This window comes from Varroa jacobsoni, unplaced genomic scaffold, assembly GCF_002532875.2.
Source record: "Varroa jacobsoni isolate VJ856 unplaced genomic scaffold, vjacob_1.0 scaffold_238, whole genome shotgun sequence".
Classification (NCBI taxonomy): domain Eukaryota; kingdom Metazoa; phylum Arthropoda; class Arachnida; order Mesostigmata; family Varroidae; genus Varroa; species Varroa jacobsoni.
In genome coordinates, this window is record NW_019213140.1 from 305,319 (window position 1) to 314,008 (window position 8,690).

General features: G+C 41.3%; 1 long non-coding RNA gene across 1 annotated transcript in view; it reads left to right on the top strand.

Moving 5' to 3' along the window:
• LOC147753770 (uncharacterized) overlaps positions 1 to 8,235 on the top strand; it is a 24,737-nt gene extending 16,502 nt beyond the window's left edge. Inside the window, exon 2 of the long non-coding RNA XR_015310166.1 lies at positions 7,473 to 8,235. This is a non-coding gene — a long non-coding RNA (uncharacterized LOC147753770). The remainder of the gene's footprint in view (positions 1 to 7,472) is intronic.
• Positions 8,236 to 8,690: the final 455 nt, after the last annotated feature.

Genomic DNA, 8,690 nt, shown 5'->3' on the forward strand with positions numbered 1-8,690 from the left:
ATATATTTAATTGTCTCTAGTCACAAAAATCAGTCACGGCGAGCTTCAGCGGCCGCCGTGGTAGAAAAAGTACTGCCACTCCAATCTCCAATAATGTTATCGATAAGTGACTGTAAGGAAAAGATACACGCAGACAAATCCACATATAACAGAGGAGATTAAAAAAGCAAACGATCGCATTCGGCGACTTGTCTCGCCATCGGGATTCCTGATGATAATCATTTGCCTATCGGCTGGTTCTAGCTTCTGGTTCTTCAAGGGGCCGAACTATCCCCACTAATCGCTAGCACAAAGTTCAGCAGGCCTAAACATTAACTATTTACGCCCCTTCGATACGGAGACGCTTCAACGGAGGTTGGACGCGTCAGGGCTTCATTCATCCATACTACCTAACACAGCGTTAATTTTTATAAACCTAACGGCTATTAGCATGCTTTGATAACCTTATTAACATGGTCCTTTCTCTACTTTTGGCTCATAGTGGTCATCGATATCATCAGCCTAAATACTATAAACATCCTACATTTTGAATTCTGTTTCGTTCGCCGTTGCCGTTTAATTCGGAGGCGTTGTGTCGTATACGTAGTAAGGAACCTCCACGGCAATTTCGAAAAATAGAAATGGCGTTCAAATTTGTTGTCAACGATTTTATCTAACATGCCTTCCGTCCAACAGTGTGATGTTTATCACATTAGCACTTTGTTTTTAGCCTGCCGTTTCTCCCAGGTGTTCCGCTTAGTGGGACCCCCTACAACAACAAAAGAGGTCGTATCGATACCAGCAATTCTCGAGGGATGTTGTGCTGTGTTCCTTTTAATTGTCCTGTCTTATAGTAGCCGAAAAAGCTGCCGCGCTCTTTCGGACTCAGGCAATTGATAAGCCGCCTCACTCTGACTGGCGCAATTCATAGACGAGCTAGTATGGAAGCAGAGGAGCGTGATTCAAACATGGATTTGCGTAGTAATTGTAACTGCAGCAGTTTCATGACGATCGTAACTCTCTACCCTTACCATTACTGCTAGAGTTCATCTACATATATTGTACGCGTTTGATTCGCTTATTCTTCTTCGTCAGCCCTGTAGAGCCTGTAGTAAGTCTCTTTTGTACTCGGCAGCAGCGGAGTCCAAGACGAGCGTGGGAGCGCTACCAAGGTGGGACCAAGATGAGCAAAGCTATAATCCGATGGGATCATATGGGCAGCATAACGGCCTCGTCGTCAAAATATCATCGTTGGTCCTTCTGCAGCCGACCGACAAATTCACCCTTAGGGTCTGGTCGTAGCCTCCGATCGACCAATCCTAGATCTGAGTTTCCTTACTGCATACATCCACACATACGTACAGTCCTGTATGATTCGTAGCCGGCAGGCGTGCCTCAAGAACCTTTACACGACAGCGAATCCCTTACAGCCATCCGTATACAAGCCACTACATAGAGCAACGATAATATACAAGATAAAGATGTGGCAAAAGAATTACATGACATGAAATTCTCGAATCATATATATATATATATATATATATATATGATAGCTATGAAGACGAGGTAAAATGAATCTGGTTTAAGCTTGACTGATATTCTCAGTACTATTTAGTTGGCGTCTAAAGCTATGTATGTACTATATCGGGACACCTCATTAGATTAAATGGACAGTTTTATCCGAGTTTTGAATTATTCCTTATTTGAATTTTGCAGTTATTGAGCCTTAGGACCGTAGAATATATTCCGCAGCTAGATAATAATATCTAAGTAAGCGAGGATTACTAGTTTTTACTAGCTAGCTATACAAAACTAGTTGAAGTGATATCACCAATAGGTCTGCATTTGTGTATTTGCCAATACGTCTAGTATACGCATCTACTATATTCAGTGCCTTCGATATCTAACAAATGAGAGGAACAAAGTTTGAAAACGAAACCCTATGTTCAATGTAAGAGGTTGATGTTCGGAGGTAATTTCCTAAATATGGAACTACGTTGATCGACGACGAGCATTGCAACAGCTCAGAGCAGGTCAAATGGTGCGTACACTATATCGAACAATTACATGGCGTTGGACTAACACGATGAAGAAAGGGAATTACTGCAGGACACAGAGCTGAATATAGGTCAGGATTGATATCTCCTACGTTTCAAGTACGTGCAATGAAGTTCCAATACCACTGAGCCTACAAAGCCGGAAGTACAAAATGGATTATAGGAGGCTTACAGGACGTGATTATCAGATCGCAATGGGCGACAATGCATGTAAGAAACTATACCACGCCGTTTTATTTTAGTCGGACGAAATAAATGTGAGCCGAGTCGCCAGCGACAAAACGTCTTTTTATTTTTTTTTTATAAATTTATCTCATATTTATACTTATTTTCGATCAACAAATGGCTGAACTCAGCTAAATCTCATAACATTTCGTTAGAAAAGTTGTATGGTACTCTCTAGTGAAGTTTGAAATAACACAGTTCTGCAAATCTGACTTCAGAGTCGAGTCACCTATTGCATTGAATTATATATCAGCTGTGTAACCATCCTGAACCGTAAACTGGTATCAATTTATTCCGTAATTAGTTGAAAACGACGTTCAATAGGTATCGCTATAGATCAGAAAAGACCTGATCTAGTTCATCAATTTCATTTGTTGCTTTCAACACGTAACAAGGCATTTGCCTGTGTTCGAACCTTTGAATTGTAGCAGTGACATAATAATGCTATAAATAAGCGAATAATTTGTAACTACAAATACTTCTATTTCTTTTTTCCCCTAAAATTTCAAATGTATCTAGCAGAGTGTCAGAGAATGAGTGACACGATCGGCTATCTGTGTCAAAGCGCATTGCATATGTTACGTATATATAGCTAGATGTGACAGACTCATGCTGGAGCAGGCGTTGTCAGAAGAGCGTGTCCTCCGTTCCCTGTCCCTGGAGATGATGTGTTGTCTCCTGTCTCCTGAGCGAAGGTCCTCTCCTGTCGTAGGCGTGTGCCACAAGGCGGATGTCTATCCGTATATCTATCTCTTGGTGATATGTTTCGAGCTTCTACGTTGCTTTGCTGACGAGAAATGTCGGCGATATCTGGATTTCTGTTGAACCAACCATTCTATTTCCTGGTCTGCTATGTACCATCGGCTGAAAGCGGCCTCGTCGTACGCTCAATGAAAATCAACCCCATGCTAAGACAAACGACAGTAGCAAGTTGGAACCCAAAAAGACCGTCACGATGTTTCCTTAATAGATATCACGTTGGTTACTGAGTCAGTGACCAAGTCGCGCAAAACTCTAGCCAAAATTTTCGATCGGAGAAGAGGCACGCAGATGCACGTTGCGTGCCTATAAAGCATTCATCCTGATAATACTGGAATGCGGTCTAGATACTAGAAACAGATTGCTGTTTGCGACGTTTCAGGCATTCGTAGGACGTCACTGGTAGATCGGAATGTAACCATTGACACCTTCTACTGTATTACCTTTTACCTTCGAATCATTATCAGTTCGGCTAGAACTCGTAGAAACTTGACGTTTGCGTAGAATGTAGAGGGATACGGTGCTATTCTCTAGAGTGTTCCTCTACTAAAGACGATCCCCACTGTATTTCTATTACGTTCATGAAACGGCGCTACCAACTAGTGTCTTCGAATAGGGGACATTAAATGAGCTCGATAAAAATCTCATCATATATCGATTAGTTGCTCGAATAGTTTATACACATATACTGTACTGCATTTATAAACGATAGCTGGCGCGAAAGCTGCTGGTACCATAGTCAATCTGTGATAGCATACATGTGCATTTTCCAAAAGCATTCTATGAAAATCAACACAGACTTTTTTTTAGTTTAGGGACACCAATCGCTAACGATCGCAAAGTCACACGAATTATCTGAGAGCTTAGCTAGATTTTGACTGCCGGTGAACGGCCGTTGCTGCACTATGAAAAGCCATACAGTGAGTATCTAGCCTGACCACTTTTCGTTTAGTTTCTCTATGTAGTGAGCTTCGAGTAGTTACTACAGTAAAGTTACTAAAGCACAACTGTGATCTAATATACAATGGATCAGTAAATGAAGAGTTCAAAACGAAGGAAAAAGGAGTAACTATAAGCTATCGTCCACATAAATGAGCCACTGCGATCTTGTTCTCAAACGACGTACAAATGTATCTACTTACTTAGTTTGTATGTTTCATTTTTATACGCATTTAAGGATACCTATGAAAAACCTTGGCCTTGCCGACATCATTAGGGCTTAAGGCTTAACTTGAGACTATATATTTAAATTTTGTATATGTGAAAAAGAAGAAAATGGGCTTTTATTGCAATTGGAGTGATACACGCGTTCATATATTTTCTCTATCTGAACCAAAAGTTGCGACACCCTTTACTGAAGTGCTTTTGTGAGATTTCGATAAACATTATCGGTCTCTTAGATACGAAATTGGCGTCGTCTTCGAGTTCCCTCGTCAACTTTCTAAAACGATCAACCAAAAAAAACGAACGTCATTTATAAATATATAGGTACAAATAGCTCAGTGAAAGGGACCTATTTATCGCCAGACAATATGCTCTAGGTAAGCGTGTTGCAGACGGGTTAAATAGCTCGCACGAGGCCATCGCCAATGTACACCCCCATCATCACCTCTGTCCGTCGAAGCCATTGGTCTGCCTCTTACAAAATAACTGTCGAACCATAATCAACACTAAGTATAGGCTTGGGCAATGATCGATAGAAAAAGTAAATAGGTCCAGGTAAATGGTGATAGACTTGTCATTCCGGTGAAACATAGCCCATTGCCTCTGTTGTCAGTAATAGCCGCAGCAGGACGTTGCGGCAGAAGCATCCGCCGGTGTTAGTTGTATGTCTGCCGCTGCTTAGAGAAACCGAAGAACTAGAACTGATTCTGCAAATTTATGTGTTTGCCATACGATCGCAGTTCCTGCCACAGTCGTCGTCGGCGGCGGCGGCGATGCCGCAGTCACATTCATGACAGGCACAGGTTCACGGTGACAGCCATCACAATAGCTGTGGCGAGGAATATAAACCTAAAAACAAGATTTCTCCATCTGAGCTCTTGTTCTAGCACTTCCTTCGGGCATTCTTTCCCTTATTTGAACGTTACCTGCCGCGAATTCTCTCGTAGCGTTGTTCTTTCTTCGTCTCGTTTATCGCTCACATTTTGCTAATAAATTGACATAATACCAAATGGATGAATGACATTTGTAGTCCTCGTTCGTCACGAAGGTCGCTCAGTGGTAACCCTATCATGTAAAGCCAGTAACATGTAGAGAAATAGAAATGTAAAAGGTCAAAGTTGAGGTTACTCATGGAGATCTGGCGATGAGGATACGACAAAACTAAGGGTACGAAACATCGCTAATTAGATGGCATATAGATTTGATTTCGGGAGAATTTTCAGTAGAGATGAGATATGTTAATCTCTAGCTGTTACGTGTCCCCCATCAGGCCATGATTGATACGCAGTGAATACTACTGGTATCTGTTAAGTGATATTCCCTCCGCCCCATCAGACACAGGCATAATGGTGATGAATTTCATAGAACGACGCGGTCGCTAAAAAGGAAAGTTCCCGTGACTCTTCAACAGCAACGTGTCTGCCTATGAAATACATGTAACGCGTACTACGCTAGATACGGCAAGTTAAAACAATGCTCGTACTGGAATCCAGCAGCTGGATGGCTCAGAGAGCGGCGATCCGGTAGCCACTACAGATCGAACTCAACCTATTGTTAGTTAGTTAGTTAGCTGTTTTTGTTGCATTCTTTCTTTCCGAATTTCTATTGCTGTCTGTTTAGATTGCCATTGCTAGCATTAGAAACGGTTACGGTAGTAGCCATCGTGTGCCATACGCGTATATGCTATTACGCCTCTATTTATATGAGCAACATCGATGGCGACGACGGTGATGCTACCGTGTATCACTGAGTTCGAAATAGTGCCACAGTGGCTACATAGGATGAGAGCGGATTATGACAAGTCCCATAAATGGTTTTATGAAAAATAATAATGAGTTGCTGTTTCAGTTTCGAGCTGAAGCAACTGTAACATAAACGATGAAAAGACAATGTACGCACATCCGCACCGGTGGGCCGGCATAGGGCAATCTCTAAACAATCAGCTTCCCTGGTGTCGATGCTATAGCTCATACTGGGTCAGCAGCTACTGACCAATGCAGTTCAGACTATTGGCGCTAGCGTTACTGTAAAGTTTTGCCGGTCCCACCATGCTCAGCCGTATCCACCGTTGCCGATACCGTTCGGATCGTCAAGCACAACACCTTTTTTTTTTTGAACAACTGCTAGATAGATAGGTAGGTAGGTAGGTGTCATGAGAGCCTATGCGTCAAATAATGTCAAACTCTTGCTGGAGTTATCGCATTAACAGTATAAGTTGTTAATAATCAAAGAGCAAAGCTGAGTAGAGAACGATTAGTTGGAACAGTTCGTTCCGGCGGCAGCTTCTACCGGTGCGGCCATTGATGTTGCTATCAACAAATCGATCTCTGTTCATCCTGTTAGCGCGATTCGTGTGAACTCTCCTGATGGTGGCCCATCTTTACCGTCTTCGCGTATAGACCTTCTGCTCGTCCATTATGGCGTGTTTATCGTATTGTTTCGTAACGGCACGACAAGGCCGCTTCGGAGAGGTTGTGGAAGTTCTTTGAAAAACCTGCGATCGCCCTGTAGGTGTATATAAGCTGTTACGGCCGCGGCATCGCGACAGATGATCATATCTGTAAAATAAATACACAAATCGCTAACTTCCACAAACTAGCGTTTGACCAAACTTCGATATTTCATACTACAACATTATAAATAGCTGTCCATTAAAATGATCTCTTTCGACGTAGCATTATACTGCATAGGATATGGTTGGGTCGAATCTCAAGTTGTTTCCCATAGCTAATAAGTAGGTTTAGGATTATCAAAGTGCTAACTTTATTTGACCGATTACAGGTTTCTTTGCTAACTACACATTTATCGCGAGCTATTTTTTCAAAGGCGCGTTCTATTAGTAGTAATAAGTGCATGAAGAAATGGTCATTGTTACTCTTACCATTGTTGGTCTGTCTCTGGTCATTGTTGCTCGAGACGTAACTATTATTATTATTAAGTTCACGTTTTCTTCGATACTTTCCGTCGAATTTAATAATAATAATAATAATATCAGATATATGCATATATATATATATATATATATTGGATATTGCAGGATCCATAAGGAGATTTATGTCCAGTTACTAGTTTGCACTCCCACACATTGCATATTTGTTATATTGTACAGTATGCAATATAGTTTGTTATCATACATCTGTTTCCGTCGTATATACATACACTTGTTTGTTTATTAGTTCCCACCTTAAGCCTATACGGTAGGCAGTAGACAGTTGGCTAACTTTTTATTTTTCGCTTTCTCTCGTTCTGCGACACTCAACCTTTCATCCCTTCCTTCATCCTATTTAGGTTTTCAGTTTCTCCGGCAGCTCGCGGTCCCTTGCGAAAGAGGAACAGGTTTTGTGAAGAGCACGAAAATGCTCTATACGCAGCCACCGCATAAATTTCACCGTACCTCTGAAGACTCGCACGGAAGTACCAGACGTTAAGTTCACATCACCCGTCGCCTCAGTAAACGCATTATGTTGTTCTCAAGCAATTTTATCGGTGATTATTTTTTGACTAAAAATAGCGAACTTGATCGGAAACAGGAGCAGCGTATGGAAAAATGTGTCGTTTTACGTTATACGTTTCCTCGGAGGTATATCGATAGCGTCTTCGGAAAATTACGCAACCCTATGGGAGGTTAGGAAGAACCTAATTGTTTCAAAGGTAGCTTGTTGTACGTTTTACTTCTATGATATGTTCTGTAAAGGTTGTAGCGCCTATTTTAGAACGAACAAGGAAAATAGAGCAGGAGATGTCAAGCTCTCATCGAAATCACGTCTGTTATTCAATACTTTAGCCAATGTTGGACGCACTTACGCCTCTCTTTTTTATACATGGGACTAGCTGAGTAATTATGGAGAGCAAAAATAAAGAGATCACATTATGCGGAATGGAAGATTATCTTTGGAGGCATCATCCGCAGGCAATATTAGATCTGGTCCCGTCGGTATCATATTTTTCATTACAATTACGAACAGCTGAAAATTTTGGCTTTTACATTTATTGCTGGGTGATTTCGTTATGCATATTTAATACACTGATAGAATAAAAGGCATAAAATAAATGGTTCAATTTTTTAATTAAACTGGACAGGCTCCTAGATCAGGTAAAGCGTCCTTTGTTGGCGACAGTCAATTAAGCAATCGTTGAGAAACAACTAAATTACATTTGATGATAGGTTGCGACCCGGATGAATCGGCTGTGATTCTCTAATAAAAAGAGAAAATGAACAAAGCCGCTCCTGCTTTAACAGGTCAGAAATGTCCTTTGAAGGTCATTAGACGGCTGCAGGCCCACGTAGATAACGAATCTATCAGTCATTGATGAGGCATCATTCTGTATCGTAATGATGTACATGGGTTGTTAGACGCTAGCGATAGATTAAAACAAGGGTGTGGTGATATAGCTTCCTAGATAATTTGCCTTCTAATGCGAATCGCAGCATCGTGCAAAGATCCGTTGGGTCCTATTCGAGCGATCTGTTTTTTGTTCATGTAAAATCGCATGAGCCATGATGAG